The following is a 25982-nucleotide window of genomic DNA, read 5'->3' as shown; positions in this document are numbered from 1 at the left end:
AAGGAGAGACGTGCAAAATATTCAGAGCTGAGGGACGCGAGGACTGGAATTGAGAACCGCTGTTCTAAAGAAAGTAAAGCATGGTTTCAGTGCATCCCTTAAAAAGGTGGGGAAAATACTGAAAAAGCTGTGAAAATTGTGACAAAAAATATAAAGTAATGGTTTAAAGATATCATAAATGACATATAGACATTATAATTTATATCTCTAGTTTTTAAAAGACACACACACACACACACATAGCTGTATAAAGTAATTATTTTATTTAAAAACTGAAGCTTAATGATAAAAATATAATGATACATAGTTGTATAAATATAACTACAGCTAATATAAATATAGTTGAATAAATATAACACAATATAGATACTATTAAAGTTATATATTGTATAGACACATTTTATATAATAAAATCTGCTGAAGACAGTACTTAAAATTATGAAATTATTGAAAACAGGAATACTTGTATTATTTTTATATAAAACAAACTAAAAAAGAATGATAAATATAAATATTAGCAGTGTTAGATACTGTGTGTGTGTGTGTATATATATATATATAATGACATTTTTATTGATAGAAATATCATGATAAATATGTATAAATATAACTTACGATATAAATATTACTTAAAATTGTCCTGACAGTAACTGCAAAACTGAAAGGTTGTTGTTCTAAGATTAAATGCTTTTCTCACATTGCTAAGATGTTATCAATCTGTCCGAGACATTTCAGGGATATTCACTGCCAAATCGCAGCAGACTGATGTGTTCTGTCTGTTCAGTCGCCTGCGAGGCTGGCGATCATTCTGGCACATGTCTGCAATGTGGTCTGTAGAACAAGTGTGAATATGCAAGTACATTTCACCGGAGTGCATCCCACAGCCCTTCTCTCACCCCACAGACCTCTGCACTTAAAAAGAACAACAAATGCCTTGTAATCAAGCAGGCCAAAACATTAAATAATTGTTGTAACTATTGCACAAGCAAAATCTGCTTCGCATTTGTGATCCAGAGAATATCTTGCTCAGATATTGGCCACTCTATTTAATCAGGTCATCTCTGATAGTCGGATGTGTGCAAACTACCTTCCTGTGCGTCTGGAGAAATGCTTTGAAACACTCCTCAATTTGGAGTGCGTAGATGCGACCCTAAGGGGAAGGGGCGCACAGCTGTATTATACAAAGCTGCTGTAATTAGGGGAATGCTTTGGGTGAGTGAAAGCACTGGTTTTGTTTGGCTTGGTCCCTACATTCAATGGCATCTATACAATCATCAAAGAAAAGAGCCCAATTACTGCACTGAGCGTTTTGATTTTGCTTTTCATTCGCTGTAATTAGGGGGCAGCTTTAAAATATTTAAAGAGTCCACTAGATTAATTTTTTGTTTAATGTATCATTAAGCCAAATGGCATGCCCTGCCAAGGTGCTTTATGGCTTAGTATAATAGAGGAGATTGTTTAAAGCGCAACTATTGCTCAGTGCTTGTAATGTTATTGTTAGTGCATTGTTTTACCATGTTATATGTATAGGTCTGGCTCCTTTAAATGTAAGTTAAAGGGGCCAGACCTTCTGTTTTGTACTTCCAAGCAAGTACACATATAAGGAGCAATACCATAAATAATCCTTTTAGTTTGGCATTTAGTTGTTTTTGTGAGTTTTTGTATGACATTTTTTCAACTAACAGAGACATTTTAAAGAACATCCACACTCAAAGAATATAACATTATTATGCCTACACAAATCAACTGCAAAGCAACTGGGTGTTTCTTCAACTATAGCAACACTGTCTGTTGAATTTGTCTGGTAACAATGTTCCACAATTTTTTTTTTTTTTTATGAAATTATGAATATTCTCACCACAGTGTGGGAATCCATCATACCTCAAATTATAAAATTAAGCATTTTGTGTTGGAAATTACATCTTTAAAATTTTTTGAAACAAAACGGCAGACGTCTTTCTCTTTCTAAGGCTAAAAGTATCTAAAATACAGACAATGTAATAGTATTTTCGCATAACTTGCATGATTTTCCAAATTATAGCTAGACTGGAAATTACACAAAATAAAATATTGGCCATATATACATAGATTTGTGTGTGTGTGTGTGTTCTTCACACATTGGAAAAACTTTACAATAAGGTCCCATTAGTTGCATTAACAAAACATTATGAGCAATATATTTATTACAGTATTTATTGATCTTAGATAATGTTAGTTTATAAACATACAACTGTTCATTGTTAGTTCATGTTAGCTTAGGTCCATTAAATAACTTTAACAAATACAACTCTTTTTTTTTTTTTTTTTTTTTTTTTTTATAAAATTTGTATTTTGTTTTTTATGTGAAAACAAGCATTAACTACTAAATTATGAATGTTTTTATTGATCTTAGATAATGTTAGTTAATAAACATACAACTGTTCATAGTTAGTTCATGTTAGCTTAGGTCCATTAAATAACTTTAACAAATACAACTTTTTTTTTCAAACATAATAATGTAGTAGTAAATGTGAAAACAAACATTAACTAATAAATTATGAATGTTTTTCATATTAACTAATATAGTTAACAAATGGAAAATATTGTGTAAAGTATTACCCACACATCACATGTCTTATATTTTATCTGAAGCTCTAAATGCTCCTGGTGGAGTTTGGGATGCACAGCAGTTGTAGCAGGCCTTTCTGACATTGGCGGGGTGTGGGTGGGGGTTCATGGGAAGGATCAGTGTGTGAAATGTTAATATTTCACAAGTGGCAGAGGCTGGTGGTCACCACATTAATAATATGCTACTACACTGCTGGCATCCGACCCAAGGATACATTCCTGCTGTAATGGGCAGCAGCTGGACCGGGGTTTCCGGGAGGACAGCTGAGCACTGGCGGACACAGAGGGACACCCCGTCCTTCCCGACCTCCCTACTGACTGTGCGCTGTATGTCTCATCCAACTTTTGTGTTTCATACCCATAACTCTATGTCTTATAATTGCATGCTATTTCATTCAATATTATACATAATTTCAGAAATTAAAACATATTAGCTTATGAACTGCCTTCTTTTGGAAGCAGTGCTTTTAACTCTTTTGTCAGGTCCCAAAGTAGCAACATATGGTGCCATTATAGAGCACTGAACATACATTTCAACATGCTGCTTAACAGCTCTCTGGGGACACAAAAGGTCATTCAGCTAAAGTCCTGCGATTACACTCTAATGAGTAAACTCTCAGTGGGAATGGCTTATTAGGACATTTTGGAAAGCTGTCAGCATGCAGCTAAAGAGGAGAAGTGTTTATATTATTTAAATAGCTTTTGGTTTTGGTTTTTTTACTCCTTGTAAACATATTAGAACTGAAGTTTGTAATGAGACAGTGATAGCAGTGCTTGCTCCTTTTTTCTTTTCTTTTTTTTTCTTTTTTCTCATACTTCTCTTACTTGTTTTTCTTTCACCTAAAAATTTGAAAGCTTGATGGAATGGCAAATTTAAAAAGGGTGAAAAAAATATATTACATTTCGCCCAAACCAGATGCAATTTGATAAAATAAATGAATCTCTTCTACATAAATCTGAGTTTCTATCTCTGAGTAACTCCATCCACTGTGAAATCTCATTGGAATAATAGTGCATTCAAGTCCTCCTGGGAAGTTTGTATTTACAATTTGGAGGGTTGGAATTACAGTATAAGATGCATTCAGATCACTTTTTGAAGCAAGATGGCAATGTATCTTTTAAACAAAAATACAGCAAAAACTTTTTTTTTTAAGTAAAAAAATGTAGAATAAATTATTTTATTAAATTGATTAAAGGGGCTGTAAACTCAATCATCAATGAATCATAATTGTACAATATTATAATTTTTATTGTTTTTAGTTTTATTGTAAAGAGAAAATTGTAACTCTTTACAATACGTTCCCATTGGTTAACATTAGATAATGCAGATAGTTCATGTTAGCTTCAGATACTTATTATACTAACTTATGTTGTTAATTTAGCAATAAATAAACAATCACGGTTTTAGAAATATTTTTCATGGTTTGTTTGTGTAAACTAATGCAGTCAACTAATGTTAACAAATGGAACTTATGATAATTGTAAAGAATTATTCATTTGAACATATTTACCATCAATATAGATGTTTCATCGATTGCGTCCGCCAAGTTTCCTACTTATAATTACGACTTTGTTGTGGCATAATTAAGACTCATAAATATCATATTTACTGCATGACTAGATGTGATTGTGTCAAGTTGAGCAGCAGTTAGAGCTTCCATTGCATCTTTTTAGCACACTGTGTGCGATTTACATTGAAAAGGTGACCTATACATATTTAGGTTTTTGATTAGATTTTTTTTTATTATTATTTGGACCAGTAAGCAACCATTATTTACACCTTAGCAAACACACAGCAAAAAGGCCCCAGTCATGTCTCTGCATGCTGCAGTTTTGCGAGGTGACCTTGACATGGCGTCACATTTAGCTTCCACTTGCCGGGAATATATTTTGAAAAAGCACCTTCATTCTGACACATGGACCTCAGTCTTGGCCGGTGACCAGCGGTCGAGCAGCACTGGCAGCGGGACCGTGAGAAACAGGGGGGCGACACCCAAATGTCAGCACAGCTGCAGAACTGCTGAGCATAAAAGCCTAATTACAGAAATATGCAGCCGGAGGCCTCCTGACAGTGAAAACAGAGCAGTGTTTGACTGGCCGCTTCCAGAGAGCGGTAGTGTAACGTGTCCTCCGATCAGTGACGTGAGATTTACAGCGCGTGAGGAGCTCCAAGATTCCACAGCTGCCGTCTGACATCAACCCAGGCGTGCGTGGGTGTGTTTGTGGTGTTAGGTTTCTTTTCTCCCAAACTTTAACCCGAGAAGAAGAAAAATAAATAATTAGAGAATTAAAGCTATAAACTAGCTACTAGCTAGACCCTAATGATTGACAGTATAAAAATTGCAAGCACTAATGAAAATGTATAGAAAATAGAATAGCTCATATGAAACCTCCTTAAGCTGACAATCAGCATTTTTTAAAGGTTAAGCACCTCCTTTCAGTTCCTCCCTTAGCCTTTCACATCATTTGCTCTAATTTTTGTTGTTGGTACTATTTTGAGGTTATTTTCCTTTTTAATTTTTTTTGCTTTTCCTTTTTTATTATATTATTTGATTTTTGTTTTGTGTTATAGAAGAATTCAAATTCCATGGTTTCTCAAATTGTCCCTGCATATAACAATAAATACATGACATTTTAAACCTGAGTCTGCTTTTCTACAGAGCATGCCTAAACCATGAATAAACAGTTCTCGGTTATCAGCCGCTCCTATCAAATGTACTTCAACATGCTTAGTTGTGTTTTACCCCCTAGTTTCTTACTTACCAATCATCAGATTGTCATACTCAATGCTCTGCATTCTCCCCATAGGGGCCCGGCTTTGAAGTGTGTGAATTAGGCTTAGGTTATGCCAGCTTCAGATTTCCCCTTATTTCTGTACTTTTAAGCAGAGATCTGTGCTGTTAGTCACACTCTGTTGTGACTGAAAAAAAACACGAAAAGAACAAAACCACAGGATGATGATTTTATTGTTTCAAAGCGTTTTAGGGTGTATTGCCTACTATTATTTAATATTATAATTTTATTTTATTTTAGAGATGTACTTGTTGCTACCTTAAAATAGTAAGCCCATTACTTTACATAGTGATTTTGTCCATTTTTTTTAACCTTTTTTAACCTCTTGCCACCTTTTTGTTTTAAATTAAAACCCTATTCTGGAGCAATGTTATAGCATCGCTTTTGCAGTGTTAACCCCACATTGTAGAGCCAGCCTTGTACAGTGTGAACTGGAGTGATGTTAGAATGTTACTGCTGGATGCTTAGCAACAGACATCCAATCAAGTGCCTCATATGCACATGCTTCATACATGGAAACACTAGGCCATTTTAAGGGGAAAATGTAAAATGGTGACAGAAAACATGTGAATTGGAGTAACCTTTATAGTCCAAAATGTCCATTCAGGAAAAACTTGAGAATATAGTCAGCAATATATGAGGATGAGCAATACTAGAGCAATGCCTTCATATAAACAGGTTACGTGCTGCATTTGTCCAATCAATGACACTGACACTGCAATATGCAAATAAGAGCATTAACCCAGGGTTTATAAATGTACAGTGTGAAACGGCAGTTTATGAAGACCCAGGATTAACTGTTAACCCCGGATGAAGTATGAGCAGTGTGAAAGGTGAAGCAAGATAAACCAGGATTGGTAGTCCAAAACAACACTGAACACCAGTGAATCAATTGTATGGGCAAAAAAATTAATAAAAAAAATCACAAAATTAAAAAAGCACTGCAACATTTTTCAAAGTATCCTCTTTTGTGTTGCACAGAAAAAAAGTTATACAGGTTTAGAGCAACATAAAAGTGAATAAATGATGACCGAATTTTAGGTTAGGGTGAAAAGTACTTTTAAAATGTAAAAAAGGATCATGTGTTGGTGTATGGAAGAGAAAGAGACCCTCTGTAAGGCAGGCTTTGTGATGTGTAGCATCTGTATCCGTGCTTACGGTACATGCGCCCACGTACTAGACTCATGTTTACACGTCATATCTTTGACAGACAAGTTTAAATAGAGGCAGGAGGCAGCATCTGCAGTCAGGAGGTGGACAGAGGAGAGTTAAACAGTAAGTGAGGGAGAGGTGGGAGAGAGGGAGCGTGTGAGAAAGAATAAGAAAAGAGCCTGTACTTGTGCCTTTCAAGGTGTGTTATTTGTTCAAGGCTGTCCAAACATTTACAGAGTGCTGGCAGCCTAGGAATGCAGAGGCAGGGCTGAGGCGGGCAAGCTTTAGCCGTGGGAAACCGCTGCTCTCCTCAACCTCTGCCGGCTCCTTCCCCCTCGGGCAGAGTGTCAACATACCCGGTGCCAGAGATTTGTGAGACTGATAGTGACAAGTCCCGTCAGCAGCCTTACACACACACACACCCATAAGCACACGCACACATGCTCCCAGTGGCACACAGTCGAGCTTTCCGCCTCCCTCTCGCACTGACACACTTTAACAGTCAGATGAGGAAGCCTGAGGCACCCACAGACGAACACACACACACTTAAAAACACATGGCCCACACTCAAATACAAAGGCAGAGTGTTTTTCCTCTCTCAACCTTCAAAGATATACACGCTTACAATGAACTTTTTTGGTTAACAATAGACGTACAATACCTGCAAATCACGTATGATCAAGGACAAACTCGAGGATACACAATTTTGGCTATTTTTCATCCACTCCAGCTCATGTCATGGCTGAGGTCATGTTAAGGAGATATTATTATAGGACTGAATGCTGAGCGTCTCTGCTCCCTGTCATTTAGTTAATGGCTCAGCGTATTGTGTTTTATGTGAGTTATATAGTGGGATGGGTGTGGTTGGGGCACAGCAGCTGACACTGAATGGTGATAAAGCTCTTCAGACTGCAGTAAACACTCTCACATGCTGCCTGAGCAGGAGTGTCCACTACCCGTCCCATGAGTGTTTCTATTATACTATGTGTGTGTATGTGTGATTGAGAACAAAAAACTCAAAGACAGACAGATATGTTTATAAATGGATGGATGGATAGATGGATTGCCCAATAGGTGAATAGTTTTTTGAATATTTATATTTACACTGATTTTTATATATATATTGCTTCTTGAGTAAATGCATCTTGTTTTAAGGATGTTTATTTTACTGGAAAACTAGATTTTTTTTCTCTCAACTGGATGTATAGATAGTGGATATCCAATGGGGGGGGACTGACTGACTGACTGACTGACTGACTGACAGATCTATCTCATGCCCCTATTTTCCCATGCATACGTCAATGTTACCACATCTGAGGGCTTCAGATGGTCACCACCTCAGATCAAAGTCCAACTTGCAAAAATAGCCACAGACAACAGACTCAAAGTATTGCAGTTCAAAGGAGTCTTCAAATGGTTAAATATTTGTCTACTACTCGTCATCGAGTTATACATGCAACTTTTTGTTAAGCATGAGAAACATGTCTGGTCAAAACCCAAAGCAGGAAGCCTGTGGTATCTGATGGCTTGGGGCAGGATGAATGTCACATTGCCGGCTGCAGCAAAGGTAATATAAAAGCAGTTTCAATCGTACATTGTAATATGAATTTTCATCAGATGAGTTGCCAAAATACTATATGAAAGGAGGTCATTACTGAAGATTTGAAGAGCACACATCAACAAACTATTGTGACGCTGGGCTTAGTTGCATTATATTGGATATTTACTGGGCCATGCAGTGTTTGTTTTAGAGTGACAGAAGGACCAATATAAGATGAAACTTGTTTTAACTTTCCCACCTCACAGTCTATACGTGTGCACTGCTCCTCTTGTCTCCGGGCTGCAGACACCTGCCTTCATTGCTGGGGAGGTCAGGTTACAATGATGAGGCAAGATCTGGCCAATCAGCTCCTGTGAGAACGACGAATGAAGGTGGTGGGAACTCTCCTCCCTTCTTTCTCTTGCTCTCTTCCTCTATCTCCGCTCTGACGGCTTTACACAACCTTACCTGGGAAACTCACACAAGTAAAGGGAGGGGCCAGCAACCTGCCCACCTAATGAATACAAAACAAAACCTTTTACCAACAGGTGAGTTACAGAAGTCAAGTGTGTTCAATTTACTCCTTTTTTTCTTTCCCCTTATTTCATTCATGGCATTGGACTTTACATCAGCCTATCCTGGCACTATTCAGAAAAGAAAAAAAAGAAAGAGAGAAACAAAACAGAGCCGAAGTGTGGGAACTTTTCCTCCTTCCTTTATTCCAATCTGAGTGGTTTCATTGTTGTTAACCCTGTAGATGCTGGTCGGAGTACACCTGTGGCACAACGGCACAACAACATATTCACATTTGTCATGTGAATTTAAACGTAAATATCTGTTCAGGTCCAGGCTTTCTTTCTTTATTTCTTTATTTATTTATTTTTCTATTCTGTTTTAAGGATAATGCTGATTACATTTCATAGATAGATGGATTGATTCTTGTTTTAAGCATAAACATCAACAAAACAACAACAACATAAATAACATAAATAATGTAACACTTGACAATATGGTTTAACAATATTTGTTAAAATTAGTTTATTATATTTGTTATCATGAACTTACAATAAAAAAATTTAATTATTTGTTAATTTAATTTAATTTTTATATTTATTAACTAATGTTAAAAGATTAATAAATACAGTAACAAATATATTGCTCATTGTTTGTTAATATTAAGTTAATGCAGTAACAAAAATAACTAGTTGGACCTTACTGTAAGGTGTTACTAAAAATACATTTTTAGATAGATAAAACTACTTGGAGCAAGAAAAACAAACTTAAACTTAATTTAACATATTGTACAAAAACACATCTTATGCACATTTTCAACATGTTGTATATTACTGAAAGTTTATTTTTCAGTATTATTTATTTTTTATTTATTGTGTGAAGTCTACGTTTCACATGTTGATTTCTCAAGGCATCACAGAATGGTTAGAGCTTCATTCATGTGCACTGCAAGAATTCTGGTTTCACACAATCACTGGGGTAGATCCAATACTGCCACCCTTAGGTCATAGAAAGTATTATGATATATGGTAATGTGAAAATAAATAAATAAATAAATAAATAACTGTGGTTCACAATTAAGGGCTCCAGAAGTGTATATGTACCCTGAGAGACCAAAAAAACCCATTACATTTTCATCAGTTTGCTGAGTATGTCTTAAGTGGACTCTGCAATGTCTCAAAGCTAACTGTTACTGATGGACAGTATCTGCAGCATGAACACAGACATCACACATAATATGACATATAAATGAAGGTGTATGCATTTGATGTGTACGCACAACTACGTTTTAAAACTGATAAGGTTTATGTGTGTGCGTGTATATGTGTGCAAACCGACTTGGGTTAAGTATGAATGGAAAAGGCAAGTATATATCCATGACACCTTAGTGTGAAAATTGCTCATCATTGCCAACATTTTACAACACTTCTCTCTCTCTACTGCCCAAATGGATCTCACTGTCTATAAATGTGGAGAGGCCGGACATACTTTTAAACTATTGTAAAGCAGGGCTTTGTTCAAGGGGCTTTCTCTTGGTCTTAAAGTTCCGTTTTCCAGTTTTGTTAAGATAGCCCAGCCTAATTCACTCATTGCTTTAGCCATGTATGTTTTTTTTATCTATTTTTTTTTTTTTTTTTTTTTTTTTACTTTTACTGTTACTGTTGTGGCTTGAAATGTTTTAAACTTTTAAGTACTTTTTATACCTTTCTATTATTACGATCTGTGTTTTGCAATGATTTATCACACAGTCAGTGAAGGATTGTTAGGAATTTGTAGTGTGTGTTCTGGTTGATTAAGAGCAGGAAGGCTAGATGTGTGGACGAAAGAGCTGTTGAGAGACTCGGTGAAACAATGAGAGTGTTTACATGTACAACAATATGCTGATTACCATCAAAAAGCAGCTCATTATTAAAAAACTGACAATGTAAGAAAACAGAACGAGATTTGTACTTTTCTTTAGTTTTGACATTAAAGCATAAACACACACACACACACACACACACACACATATATATATACAGTACATACGCATGTATATAGTGGATACATATTACATGTACACTCTTAAGAAAAGTCTGTAAAAATAAGGCACAATTTACTGTGTTAATATGAAGGAACTTTCCATATAGATTTTTTAAGTATTTTACCGTGTTTTGAATTAAGCAATGAAGCATTGCCAAGTTTTATAGATATATTACAGTATGTTTGTGTGTTTTATATTTAGAAATATATATATATATATATAAGAAATGTTTCTTGAGCACTAAATTAGCATGTTAGTACTATGTACTAGTGTAGTTAGTCTGTCTGCACTAGCTTCGTCTCAGACTGACAAGCATGAGCTCAAATCTTTTTTGTGGTCACTGCAAGAATGCCCAGACACTTGTCAAACTGGAGTTGGCTGACTGACTGTTTCTCTTGAAAAGTACTATGTGCACAAAGGTGTGTCTGCTTTTGACAGACATACTATTGGTAAAAATTACAGTGATGTAATCTTACAACTATAGTTCAAAGATGTATTTCAAAGACATTTATGCAGGACAAACTCAGCACCAAAGCAAATTGTCCAGTCCGCAGAGCAGCAGTCAGGTGAAACAATCTTTTGTTGAGTTACTAAATGGACAGAAACACTCCAGACATGTCCTAATCGGGATTTTTTCTCAAAAACACGTTAGTCACCAAAATCTGGCGTTTCTGACCTGGGTGGGAAACCAGATCAGAGCTGAATGAACAGTGTCCAGTCACTGAGCCCTGTCCCCAGAGTGCAGCCCAGGATCAATTCCGCCAATACAGATCTGTTCTATCCACACCGCTGGACAGCCCTCTTCTCTCTCCATCCAGACTCATTTACATGTTGTTATTGTCCACTGTCTGCAACGTAATCTGATCGCTTCTACAGCACACACAAAACCGACATGAGGCACAGGCCCTGCGTCCCATTGTGGGGCCTTATTTCCCATGAACCATGGACAAAGGTGAGAGAGGAAGGCAAGGAGAGAGCAGAACCAATGTGAGAGAGCAGGTGGTGCCAAACCCGACTCTGTGTCTGAGGTTACTGAACCCAAACCTGTAGCCAGAGCAGCAGAGATCAAAGCAATGTGCTTTAGCATTCTGTATGTCTCTGCCTTGCAATACAATGTGTGCTGTCTGGATTTGAAGCACCAAATCTAAAAATTACCTTTTTCAAGAAAATAAAACAACAAATCCAGTTGGACAGTAACTTTTGAGAACTGCAATTGTTTTAGATAGATAGATAGATAGATGAAGTGAGAGTGAGTGACGTGACATTCAGCCAAGTCTGGTGACCCATATTCAGAATTCTTGCTCTGCATTTAACCCATCCGAAGTGCACACACACAGAGCAGTGAACACACACACACACTGTGAACACACACCTGGAGCAGTGGGCAGCCATTTTATGCTGCGGCGCCCAGGGAGCAGTTGGGGGTTCAATGCCTTGCTCAAGGGCACCTAAGTCATGGTATTGAAGGTGGAGAGAGAACTGTACATGCACTCCCCCCACCCACAATTCCTGCCGGCCCGAGATTGCAATTCACAAACCTTCGATTGGTGGTGGAACTATATTGTGGTTGGGGGGAGTGTTTGTTAGGTATGTAGATTTATAGATAGATAGATAGATAGATAGATAGATAGATAGATAGATAGATAGATAGATAGATAGATAGATAGATAGATAGATAGATAGATAGATATTAAAATATACAGGTGCATCTCAATAAATTAGAATGTCATGGAAAAGTTCATTTATTTCAGTAATTCAACTCAAATTGTGAAACTCGTGTATTAAATAAATTCAAGGAGGTGATCAGTTTGTGGCACTGCTGAGGTGGTATGGAAGCCCAGGTTTCTTTGACAGTGGCCTTCAGCTCATCTGCATTTTTTGTTCTCTTGTTTCTCATTTTCCTCTTGACAATACCACATAGATTCTCTCTGGGGTTCAGGTCTGGTGAGTTTGCTGGCCAGTCAAGCACACCAACACCATGGTCATTTAACCAACTTTTGTCTTTTGGCAGTGTGGGCAGGTGACAAATCCTGCTGGAAAATGAAATCAGCATCTTCAAAAAGCTGGTCAGCAGAAGAAAGCATGAAGTGCTCCAAACTTTCTTGGTAAACGGTTGCAGTGACTTTGGTTTTCAAAAAACACAATGGACAAATTCTTGAATTGATTTTGCTTGACAATCCTCATAAGGCTGCAGTTCTCTCAGCTGGTTGTGCATCTTTTTCTTCTACACTTTTTCCTTCCACACAACTTTCTGTTAACATGCTTGGATACAGCACTCTGTGAACAGCCAGCTTCCTTGGCAATGAATGTTTGTGGCTTATCCTCCTTGTGTAGGGTGTCAATGATTGTCTTCTGGACAACTGTCAGATCAGCAGTCTTCCCCATGATTGTGTAGCCTAGTGAACCAAACTGAGAAACCATTTTGAAGGTTCAGGAAACTTTTGCAGGTGTTTTGAGTTGATTAGCTGATTGGCATGTCACCATATTTTAATTTGATGAGATAGTGAATTGGTGGGTTTTTGTTAAATGTGAGCCAAAATCATCACAATTAAAAGAACCAAAGACTTTAACTACTTCAGTCTGTGTGCGTTGAATTTATTTAATACGAGTTTCACAATTTGAGTTGAATTACTGAAATAATTGAACTTTTCCATGACATTCTAATTTATTGAGATGCACCTGTATATTATGACTTTTTAATGTATATATATAGTATTTTATATAAATTGAAATCATACCTTAATATACACAGACAGACAGACAGAGAGATAGATAGATAGATAGATAGATAGATAGATAGATAGATAGATAGATAGACAGACAGACAGACAGAGACAGACAGACAGACAGACAGACAGATAGATAGATAGATAGATAGATAGATAGATAGATAGATAGATAGATAGATAGATAGATAGATAGATAGATATTATTACAATATTTATATATCATGTAATCTTATATATGCAACCTAAAAACATGCCTTGCCATGCTGTACATTTATTTGAAAAAAATTTTTTACCATAATGTCATGTCCTAAGAGTTTGAATAATAATAAAAATCACAAATAATACGATATGGATAAAACCACAAAATTAATACATTTAAATACAAAGGTTATGTGAATCAGATCATGGGTATTTGGATGCCTAACTCAATTCTGTCGCTCCTCTGCTCCCCTACAGTATGACTGAGATGTTGCTTTAAGAGCCTGTACAGACCACTGAAGGGAGTATGTGTGGTTAACATGACCTCAGTGGAACGGCTGCCCATGTAAATGTTATTTGTTTGTGTAGGGTCAATGTGAGTAAACCTTGTAATGCTCATGTATGGTGGAGTTTATACAGAGGTGTCAGCTCGGCCCATGCCCGACACCTGAAGCGTGGAAGACCTAATCGCACATAGCCATAAATGACAACAACGTGTGAACGGACTCTGAGATGTTTCCTCAAGGTGTGAGGGCCTTCAATTATCCCATTAGCAACTATGAAGCACAGAGATGAGGCAGCTAATGTTGTCTTTGGTTTAGTTAAAGTCTGTCTACAACCTACAAAGTTAGTACTTATCATTGTAAAACAAATGCTGTATCCAGATGCATATTTTATTTTAAAAGACAGAATAACTAAAAGACCATTAGCTGTGAGGCTAAGTGTATGGTAGTGTGCTTCTAAACACTGACAAAATAATTTATAATAAAATGTACAATCTTTCTCTTCCAGGAAAATTATCCAAAATATTGATGACTCATCCTGCACCACACAGATTTTTGTCCAATCATATGCTCTAGAATGAGAAAGCCCCGCCCCCAATACATCTGCATCCAACTAGAATTCATAGCTTTCAAACTTCCTGTTTCAATAAGAAATACATCAATACAAGAAAGAAAACTTTGTCTTGAAACGCTATGTGGGGTCAATAAATTTGAGGATGCATGCCTGAAAATAGCTGAAGAGAGATTTTGGTTGTCATTGCTGTCAGTGTTATCAATGTACTGTATTATTAATGTAGTTATTTATCAATGATTTTCCATCTCACTTCTTTTTAAAATGCAACTGTTTTCTTCCTTGTTTCTTTTCAGAAAAAGTCATCTACATGTGACAAAGGCTACCTGGGCAATAAAAGGCAGAACAGACAAATGAAAGAGCAGAATGTGGTGAAGGCAAATAGAGGAGGAGGTGGAGAGAGAACAGTTTTACTGCTGCGTGTTTAATTGAAGTCATTGAGGGGAGAGTGGCACGTTCCCTCAGGGCCATGAGGAGAAAGGACAGCTCAAAGCGAGAGGAAGGGGCTGGACTGCAGTAAAACAGCTGCTTTCTCACAATGTCATCCATTTCCAGTAGAAAGTTATATTGTAGAGTCAGATTTTAATGGCAATAAAAGGCATAAAGGGGTCTTTTGGGCATTTTTCAGCACTGATGTCCTAGTAAATGCCCTTGTTTATCAGTCTGGAGAATATATACAGAATTATGACAGATTTTAAAAAACATAACGCAAATTTTCTAAGTCAATGACCCAAATTGGTGACTGCAATCCCTCTGCAAAATGCAAATCTTTTCATTTACTTCCATTGGTTTCAAAAGACAAGCATGCAGAAATACAGATGACGCACACCAAAAAAGGTTTAAATCAATAGGTGATCTAGATTTTCCTTAAGACATTTTTTATTTCAAATGGACCTGGAAGGTTTTGACCAAATCATGGAAAACAGGATTCTTCTGCCAATCCGCTGTCTGTCATAAACAGATTGAAGCTATTGGTTAAATAAGTCAAAATACCGCTTTTGAAGAAGGATGAATAAATAAGTGAAATAATGTGATAAATGGAAATTCTGGCTAGCTTGAGATTTGTTGTTTATGTTGGATTTCTGTGCTTAAACATGTCATTTGGATCGAATGGAAGTAAATTTAATGTTTAAAACATTTCTGTCATTGTGAAAAAGTGCTGGTGGCACCGTTTGGTCATTTGTCCACTCAGTATATGGGAAGGGATTCAAAATATAATGAATTACTGTATGTGAAATTACACTGTTTATACAACATTGTGGTTCACATTATTTATAGTCTCTGTAGTGTCTTAACCAACCTGCCTGATCATCAGTCTGCAGTCTTGTTAATCTCAGTCCATTGGTCTTTTACAGTCAATAAATGTTATCATTAGTCATTCAAGTGCTTGTCTTAAGTTAAAAATGAACTCCCAAAACCAGACTTTCAATCTTACAATATGAGAATTCACTATAAAATTTTAATTGAAGATTATGACTGTCCCACAGTTGTATCATCATTCCAACAATTTGACACTAATACAGTTTTCTCAAAAAATGCTGTTTATGAGTTTCAGTTAAGAGAACATACAGAATGATATCATTCTGAAGGTAAATATCACTGTTAAACATATACAGTGGTCTGAGTTGTTATTTTTTTGCATATTTGTCACACTTTAATGTTCCAGATCATCAAACTAATTTAAATATTAGTCAAAGATAACAAAAGTAAACACAACATGCAGTTTTTAAATGAAGGTTTTTATTATTAAGGGAAAACAAAATCCAAACTACATGGCCCTGTGTGAAAAAGTGTTTGCCCCCTGTTAAAACTGTGTTTTATCACACCTGAGTTCAATTTCTCTAGCCACACCCAGACCTGATTACTGCCACAGCTGTTCGCAATCAAGAAATCTCTTAAATAGGATGCAGGCCTCACTTGCCTCAGTTAAGGTCAGTGTTCATGACTCCACCATAAGAAAGAGACTGGGCAAAAATGGTCTGCATGGCAGAGTTCCAAGACAAAAACCGCTGCTGAGCAAAAAGAACATAAAGGTTCATCTCAGTTTTGCCAGAAAACATCTTGATGATCCCCAAGACTTTTGAGAAAATACTCTGTGGACTGACGAGACAAAAGTTGAACTTTTTGGAAGGTGTGTGTCCCATTACATCTGGTGTAAGAGTAACATTGCATTTCAGAAAAAGAACATCATACCAACAGTAAAATATGGTGGTGGTAGTGTGATGGTCTGGGGCTGTTTTGCTGCTTCAGGACCTGGAAGACTTGCTGTGATAAATGGAACCATGAATTCTGCTGTTTACCAAAAAATCCTGAAGGAGAATGTCCGGCCATCTGTTCGTGACCTCAAGCTGAAGAGAACTTGGGTTCTGCAGCAGGACAATGATCCAAAACAGACTAGCAAGTCCACCTCTGAATGGCTGAAGAAAAACAAAATGAAGACTTTGGAGTGGCCTAGTCAAAGTCCTGACCTGAATCCTATTGAGATGCTGTGGCATGACCTTAGAAAGGCAGTTCATGCTCGAAAACCCTCCAATGTGGCTGAATTACAACAATTCTGCATAGATGAGTGGACCAAAATTCCTCCACAGCACTGTAACAGACTCATTGCAAGTTATCACAAACACTTGATTGCAGTTGTTGCTGCTAAGGGTGGCCCAACCAGTTATTAGGTTTAGGGGGCAAACCCTTTCTCCCACAGGGCCATGTAGTTTTGGATTTTTCCCCCTTAATAATAAAAACCTTCATTTAAAAACTGCATGTTGTTATCTTTTACTAATATATAAATTTGTTTGATGATCTGAAACATTAAAGTGTGACAAACATGCAAAAAAATAAGAAATCAGGAAGGGGGCCAATAATTTTTCACACCACTGTATGTGTATATATATATATAAACCACTGAGAGTGTCAAAAGTGCATTTTAAGCTTTAAGAGGGTTCTCAAGTCCTCATTTTATAAGTGCCCATAATTGAAACATCATTCTATTATTTGTGGCTAATGTGTGAAAATTCATCCTACATTTCAAACAAAGCCTTTCCCTTTCCCTCAATTTTCAGTGCCTAATGCTCTCCGACCTCAGACAGGGAGAGTGATTCAAAAGATGCATTGCATTTCATTCACCTGACAGCGGGATGATTACAGTTTGTTTTCTTTATCTCTTTCTCTTTTTTTCCATTTTAAGGTCTCTGTAAGTCCTGCTGTTTTGCCATTTTAAGGCCAGACTTTAATCTCTATATCTGTTTTGTTCTGTCCCCTCCTGCTGGAGACTGAGCTGTGAGACAAAGCGCTGTTTACACTAATGGCCCACTAGGCCTTTCACTGCAGAAACAAACAGCACTGGGGAAAGTGAAAAGAACTTAACATTTTGACATTTTTCCACATGCTCTCAAAACCAATATTGACCTAGCTCCCCTGCAAGGTGGGCTTTAGTCCAAGGACTTGGCATTAAAATCAAACCAATGCATCTCAAGCAGCAGGCAGCAAGTCAAGGGGAGAGCCCAACAATGTCCTGCCCAGGATGGGGTTCTCCTGCTGGGAAGGCAGAGTGGACACTGTCCTGGGCTCAAGCTGGTACACAGAAACAGCCACAATGAAAGGCTTCGTGCCACCCCCCCGTTTTAATGATTCCGTCTGCAAGGGCCGATTGTAGCCAAACCGTAGACCCCGCTGGTGCCCGATGCAGACAACAGGAAAGGGACAGCGGGGAAACCCGTAAGAGTAGTACCACCCCATAGCAGGGAGTGCTTCTCAAAGGCCACATTACAATCAATTAGGGCCCTAATGAGCAGGATTTGGACTTGTAACCTGTGGCTTAGGGTCAGTATTAGCAGAGTCTCAGCGGCACAGCTGGACAACACATCAATATGCTCAGAAATAGCTTCGGACTGGAAGAGTGACGCAGCGGGGAAGTGCAGCACGAGTTGAGGTGTCTGCCTCTGCTCAGGAAAACACACACACACATTGACTCGCTCCTCTAAATGGAGAAGACACTAATGGTAAGGAGAACAAAAGGAACAAATCTCGCTCAATAAAATCCATTAAGTTAGCATAGCTCTGGATGAATGTACTACAGATTTTGCAGGCAGCAAGGTGACACATGGGTAATGTGAAGAGAGCAAGCAGAGAGCCTTGAGGCCGCAAGTTTATGGCATTTACATACATGGCCAGCAGCCGTTTCACCATGTTGGAGCTCACAGGGGGTCCAACAGAGAGAGTGTTGTGTATTTGGGGGTAACATGGCCTCAGGGCTCCTCAGAATGACTGCACAGGAGGGCTCTCAAATCACAAGGTCCTTCACAGCTGAGGGGGAGGGACATCTGATGGTTACACACAGTTTAAAACTTAATAAGCACAAATAGATAATTTTGCTCTGTAAGTCAACTTTTACTGTTGTTATGGTAACTTATACAATGTGCACATTTCTGTCCACAGACCACTACTAAATATTAATTTATATAATTTGTCTTTTACTGTTGTTTTGGTGTTTTTTTGGTTGTTCACATTTCTGTAACAAATCAACACACTTTAAAGCCTGAAAGAGAAAACAAAAAACATTTTAGCCTAGAATAACACATTTTAAAGCCTGGGCTTCACTTTTGCAAACTTTGATTTGCCACCTTTTAACTTTATCATGAAAGGTTTATTTTACTAGTTTTGTTTTATAGTGTGAAAAGAATGTATCATGTTCATTATGTTCATTTAACACTACAGGAAAGTACATCTTGACACAGTAAGATCTTTCAGTCACTGAACAAGAAATAGACGCTACACACTTAACATATATTAACTTCAATAACAGCAACAATCAAAAACCACATCATAAAAGTAAAAAAAAAAAAAAAAAAAATACCACCACACATCCACACAACAGCTGATATAATTAGTAGTTTGTAGCTAGTAAAATTTGTACCAAACCACCTGTCCTATGTAGGGTTGTACCAAACCACTTGTCCTATGTAGGTCAGTCCATCACAGTACAACAAAATACCATAAAAGTCATTTATTCATGCCACAGTGCATACTGGGAACTTCTAAATCTTTATCAAATTAGCAACATCATTCTGTATGACATATGACATTGATTTTCATGACACATTCTCTGCTGTCCTCAAAACTGATGTGTATATGTACAAATCAGTCTTTTGGATTCAATAGAGGTATGCCTCATATCTTCCTCATAATCTCAAAAAAAAAAAAAAAAAAATATATATATATATATATATATATATATATATGTATATATATATATATATATATATATATATACATATATATCTGATATAACACTGTGAAAAGATTTGACTGACACTCACAAAAGAGTCATAAACCAATACTGTGGGTCCTCTCCTCATATCGTCAAAACTGTTCGTGAACACCAGACAGCAGAACGGCTAAGTGCTGCCTGAGAGTAATAAAAGTACAGCACATGCACCCATGAAGGGGGTTTTTAATCAAATGGAGTGTACGGAGGAACCAACCCCCCTCTATGCATTCACCTCAGCAACCCCACCCCAACAGTAAGAATTAAAGTATTTAATGTGATTTCGCTGTGTGAACCTCATAATGCATTAAAGGCCTAAATGTCTTGAAGTCCTGCTCCTGCCTCTCTTATCATATTGCCCACAGTGGGAGCTTGGAGAGGGAGTGAAGGAGCTGAGGTTTATTTTGAGTTTCCTATTGTTTAGGCAGGCCCATGTTGTTGGTGGCTAAGAGTGAAACTTCATTCCCAGCATGCAGCTCACCCTGTTTGATTAAAACTGAGACTATCGTGGAAAGCTAACAGCTTGTGTTTTCGACCGACTGTCGCTCTCATCTCTTTGAAGCTTAAGCAAAGTCATATTTTGAGTTTCATTTCAGCACATGACATTATTTTTCACACTTCAAAAGAAATCTAGTAAGAAATCTGAGATAGTTTGGACTTAGAAGTTCTGGACGATGAAAAGCAGGTTTGTACTTCACCAAAAATCATTATTGGCACCTTTAATCCTCTAACCTCTGACTTGTCTGGCGGACAGACAGCCATCAGCCAGTTTTACACAAAAGCTGCACTGCTCTAAATGCACCTGCCTATCAGGAAGTAGAGGCTGAAAACTTGCAGTGTTTTATGTGACTGCGATGACATCATGGGGATCGCTGTTAAGGAGTTGAGGACCTTGGGAGCTGTTTGCTGTCTGGCAGGTGTTTCTTTCTCTTTATTTTACCTCTTTTTTATTTTTTTCTTCTCATGCGTTGAATGAGAGAGTAAATATCACTTCAAAGAGCAGGGCAGCTCCACATTGAGCTGTGGGAGTGAAGGGCAGGGAGCTCCTGCGGAGAGGTATAAAAAAGTTCTTGTCTCTTGTTGGCAAGGTACACCATAGATTAACGGCTCAGAAGGCTATGTCTGGTTTTATTCACCATCATAAGTCTGGATCACCATGGTGTGATAACCTTGCAAAGTTTCGAGACATGTATTGAGGTATATTTAAGTATCGGAGTGATGTTTGTGGCCTTTAAAGGGATAAAAGTGCTTAAAGCCCTGTCTGACCTTTGACCTATCCCCTATTCTCGTGCCTCATTAAACAAGGCAACACATCGGTTACAACTACTTGTTATCCTACTGTTATGGCAACATTCAAGCAAATAAGCTCCAACCTCTTGCCTCAGACTGTCGTCATCTACATAAGGGCTATTACCCTTCAGAGGGCAGCACTCTTCGAGAACAGGGTCCTGTTAGCAGCACTTGCTTGGAATCCACCCTATTGTCCAGAGAATGAGGCTGCCCGGACACAAATTCTTCCACGCTCTTGATGAGAAAGAAAGAATTAACTCATTGGTTATGTTAATGTAGTTGTTTTCACCTCCAAATCTTATCTATAACCTGGCTGGTCTCATTTAGCTCTGGGTAATTTGAAAGCATTAGTGAAGAATGTTGCCATTCAACAAGAGAACTAAACATTGGGACTCCTCAAAAGCTTCATTTACACGTACAAATAAACTCATAATAGAAAAGAGTTACTGCTAATAGAAAAAGTAGCGCATACAGAGGGTGTTTAAAAAAAATCTTTCAATAGTTATGCAACAATATTATTTTATAGGGCCTCTTACAGGGCTCAGATGTTTACTGTGATTTCCACAGGAAAGAAACATCACAAACATTCTGTTATTTCTTCTACACAACAGAAAATGGAGATTTTGTTTAAGTCTTCTCCTTAAATGTTTTCTAAGCCCAAAAAGTCCCCAGTAATCTCAAAGTCAGTCTCAATCACGAAACAGTAAGTTAAAGGGATAGTTCACCCAAAAATGAAAGTTAACCCATGATTTACTCACCCTCAAGCCATCCTTGGTTTATTTTGAAGCACACTACTTACCCTTGAAGCACACCAGGTGTATTTAAATTGTCCTGGCTCTTCCAAGCTTTATAATGGCAGTGGGCAGTGGTTTCTGTTCAACAGTACAGGGAAATAAAGTCCTCCTGTAGAGAATCGGTGCGTTTTTGTAAGAAAAATATCCATATTTAAAATTTTATAAACAGTAATCTCTAGCTTCAGCTAACTCTGGTACGCACGTTCATTCCGGGCCGATGACGTAGGCGTAGTGTAAGGTCTGGTGAGAATATGCTAGTCTCGCGAAAACCAACGTTTGTTTACAGGTGTCCTTACTTTAGCAATAGGGCTGTGCGATATTAAAGAAAAATGCGATATGCGATACCTTGTTAAAAAATGTGATATGATACGATATTGCTTAAAGTGTGAAAAATCTATTTAAATTATATTTTAAAATATTTTAAAATGAAAATTATATAACCAATTTGTTTCACATTCTTTCTTTGAAAAGAAAGAATCACTACAACTTCTGAAAGTGTCCGGCAGTGTTTTAGCAGTACATAAAAGTTAGTCACAAATCAGAAAATGTAATTTTAACATCAAAGTGAACATACAAACAAAAAATGTTTTCCATGCACTTTAAGTACTTCTTCATATACCACAGCAAAAACTACAGTCTGAAAAAGTTCAAACATGATTAAAAGCAAGTGAACAGTCAGTAAAAAAAAAAGTAAGAAAAAGGGGGAAAAAAATGAATACACAATTTACAAGCATAGATAAAATAAACAGTAGTATTCAGGTACAGAAATTCAATAATTAAGTGTATAAAATAACAATTCATCTTTGTTAAAGCTGTGTTTGATTAACATTAGTGACATTCAGCAGCAGGTATTTATAAAAGCTGCTGTCCCTTTAAAACCAACTGCACGGATCCAGTATAATGATACACATCTGATTTCTTTCTCAGCTGTTTACATTCATTTAAAACATAATTGACTGCGTTTACGAGAATTATCGTCGAGACGTGTACTATTGACATAATTCTGTGTGTATGTGTCTGTTCAAACCGGTTCAAACATAAGGAGGAGATGCGAAAGACGAAACAATTCGGCATGTGCGCACTTTGCACATGTGTGGCAGAACTGAAGAGACGCTGTGTGAGATGCGGCTTGTGCGCGCTTCAGGTGTGAGTCAAACAGCAAGACGAGAGGGCAAAGAGTTGTTTTCTGTAACTTATTGCACTTAACTCTTTTTAATGTCACGCAATTCTCTGCTCTATGCGTCAAACTAAAACTTTGATCTTTTACGAAATTTTGATTTAAGTAGCCTATAATTAAAATGATTCATATATCGCACGCTGGTGCGATATGCATATAGCGATATTTACAGTTACAATATTTGGATAATTTCAATATATCGTGCACCCCTATTTAGCAAAAGAAAACCAATCTTCTCTTGGCTTATAAAATCATTGGCTTATTTTCATTTTTGGGTGAACTATCCCTTTAAGGCTCGTTCACATCAAGAATGATAACTATATTAGCGTCCATACCATACATACATGATAACATTCGGTTTATTACAGGGGTGTCTAGTGCAGGGATAGTCAACTCCGGTCTTGGAGGGCCAGTGATCTGCATAGTTTACTTCCAACCCTTATCCAACACACCTGTTCATAATTTTTAAAAAGTCCTGAATACTTTGATAAGCTTGTCAGGTGTGTTTGATTAGGGTTGGAACTAAACTCTGCAGGACACCGGTTCTCCAGGAGCTGAGTTGAAGAGCCCTGTTCTAGTGAGTCTGAAGACCTTGATTAGTTGGTTCAGGTGTTTAATTAGGGTTGGAGCTAAACTCTGCAGGACAGTGACCCTACAGGACACCTCTGGTTTATTATAATCATTATTGTAATTGTTACAGTTATCATCCTTGGTGTGAACAGACCTTTAGTGGTTAGATACAGACTCACATAGTCAGTCAGTGAATCATCCAGAGCTGCTACTTAGCTCACAATTGACTCCCTCCCTATACAGAGATTACATCTGTGTAGAATCATTCACAGTACACATCCACAACAGAAAATTCTAAAAAAATAAAATAAAAAAAAATGTTGGTTAGTCTGTTAAAAATATTAACAATGATGTGATATTTATGTGGAACAAATGCAATCAGTTTTGTTAAAGTTAAAGCTACAAATTAGAACTCATTTATACTAAATACAACTAGAAAACAAATTTATATCTATTATAAATTTATATCTATATATTAAACCATCCCTATACTAAAACATAAAGCAGTGACTGTTGTTAAAGATAAAGCAAGTGGTTCTGTAATTTGTCAACTGAAAGTCATTTGGCCCTTAAATGTTTCATTTTTTAGCCTGGAGTCCTGTAACTGAAATATTTCTCAAATTCTTTCATAACCAATCTATGTTATCCACATTAATATTAAAGTTAAATACTCTTGTTGGAATTGTGTCTATTTTTATTTTTCCTAAGAAATTTTAGGAGAAACATCTAATACACAGTCAAAATCGTATAAAATGCAACTGAGAACTCAATTACATCTCTTCAGCTATGAAAGAGCAATATTTAAGCAATAAAACTTTCCAATGGGTAAGGCTGATGTCACCAGTGACTGATTAGCTAGGGATGTTTACGTAAATTGGAGAGAATTGCTGATCCAAATCAGAAGGACCCAAACAGATGGAGAATAAAACGTTTGTACGCTCTGGGGCCATTTACCTGACAAATAAGATAAGATTTAGCCCTAACTCCTCTGAGACACTGCACTCCTGTAGGTCCCATTCTGAGGACTGAAGTGAGGAGGGTGAGTGTTGGTAATTCAGCAATTTAATTGGATGTTAAACACTACCTTCTGTATGATCACGTCACAGCAATTACAAGTTTGGAAAGTTCTACCTTCTAAATTCCCCCTTGCTCAAGCTCCAGCAGAAGCACATTTTTCAAACAGCATCAGCTGCCAAAAACATTTCAAACTATATAAATGATAAAAGGCATGTCTAGTATGATTTATTGGAAGCCCACGAGCACAAATAGCATCTCAGTTGCTATTCAGGCCTCAGCCTGAAGCCTGGCATACTGCAGGGGGAAGTCCAGGGAAAGCACCAGACCTCACTCCTCTCAGCAGCAGGCTATTGCTCTGTCTGTCCAGGCAATCCGTGGGCCACATAGTAAAGGAGTAAACCAAGAGAGGGAGTAGGAGTGAGTCCAGATGTGTCCTCCCCGGGTGTGTTTGCGGTGAGAGAGCGGATGCCCTGTGATTTACTGTCTGATCCTGACTGCACTCCAGCCTTGACGTCATCCGCTCTCTACTCCTGCAGAGCCAAGCACACAGGCGCACGAAACACTCCCAAAAGCAGTAATGTCTCAACATTCTGCTCACCTGGCTGCTCTGCCAGGACCCGGCTCTACTGTACATGCTCAGTGGGCTGGAGAGAACAGAAGAAGCAGTGTGCAAACCAAGGAGCGTGGGATGAAGACACACCCTGATGAGTCTAAGAATGGGATTTAACCATCTAAAAACTGTGTGTTTTGGAAGGTACATGAAAGAGAATCATAGATGATGTCAAAAGTGCCCATCAAAGCATAATGGCTTATAACTTTGCGAAAGAACAACAAAAGCCCTATTTCTAAACATTTCACCTAAGCGACAGTAAAACACATTAGTGATTTTGTATGTGCACCAATGTGTAAATCTATCTCACACAGTTGTGAATAATAAAAAAAAAAAAAAAAATAGTATTGTATACATAGTTTAAGTTTGCAGTAAATATCTTATATATCTTATATAATAATATTATAACATATTATATATATATAAAATATTATTACAAGCTGTCTTTCAATCCCAAAGGCATCTGCATAATTTAAAAATTAATTAAAATGATTTCCTAAACTTTCTCTAAACTTGTCACAGAGATGCAGAAGCCTATAAAATTATTATTATTATACAATCAGAGTTAAATATTTGCAACTATATACAACTTTTATTATAATTAGTCATTTTTTACATTTATATTCTATATTTATATTTTAGAATGATATATATTTATTGTATTTATATAGTTTGGGGAATATATTTTTAGGAATGTATGACTTTTTTCATATATTATTAATAATAATAATAATAATAATAAATAAATAAAGTTGTCATCATTAGAAATGTTTTCATTTTGAAATCAACCTATACTGCAAAGTAATCTTGAGCCTTATTTAAATTAAGATATTACAAAGAAACTGTCCAATAA

Source organism: Cyprinus carpio, chromosome A23, assembly GCF_018340385.1.
Source record: "Cyprinus carpio isolate SPL01 chromosome A23, ASM1834038v1, whole genome shotgun sequence".
In the NCBI taxonomy this organism is placed as follows: Eukaryota; Metazoa; Chordata; class Actinopteri; order Cypriniformes; family Cyprinidae; genus Cyprinus; species Cyprinus carpio.
Note: the sequence above shows the minus strand (reverse complement) of the source record.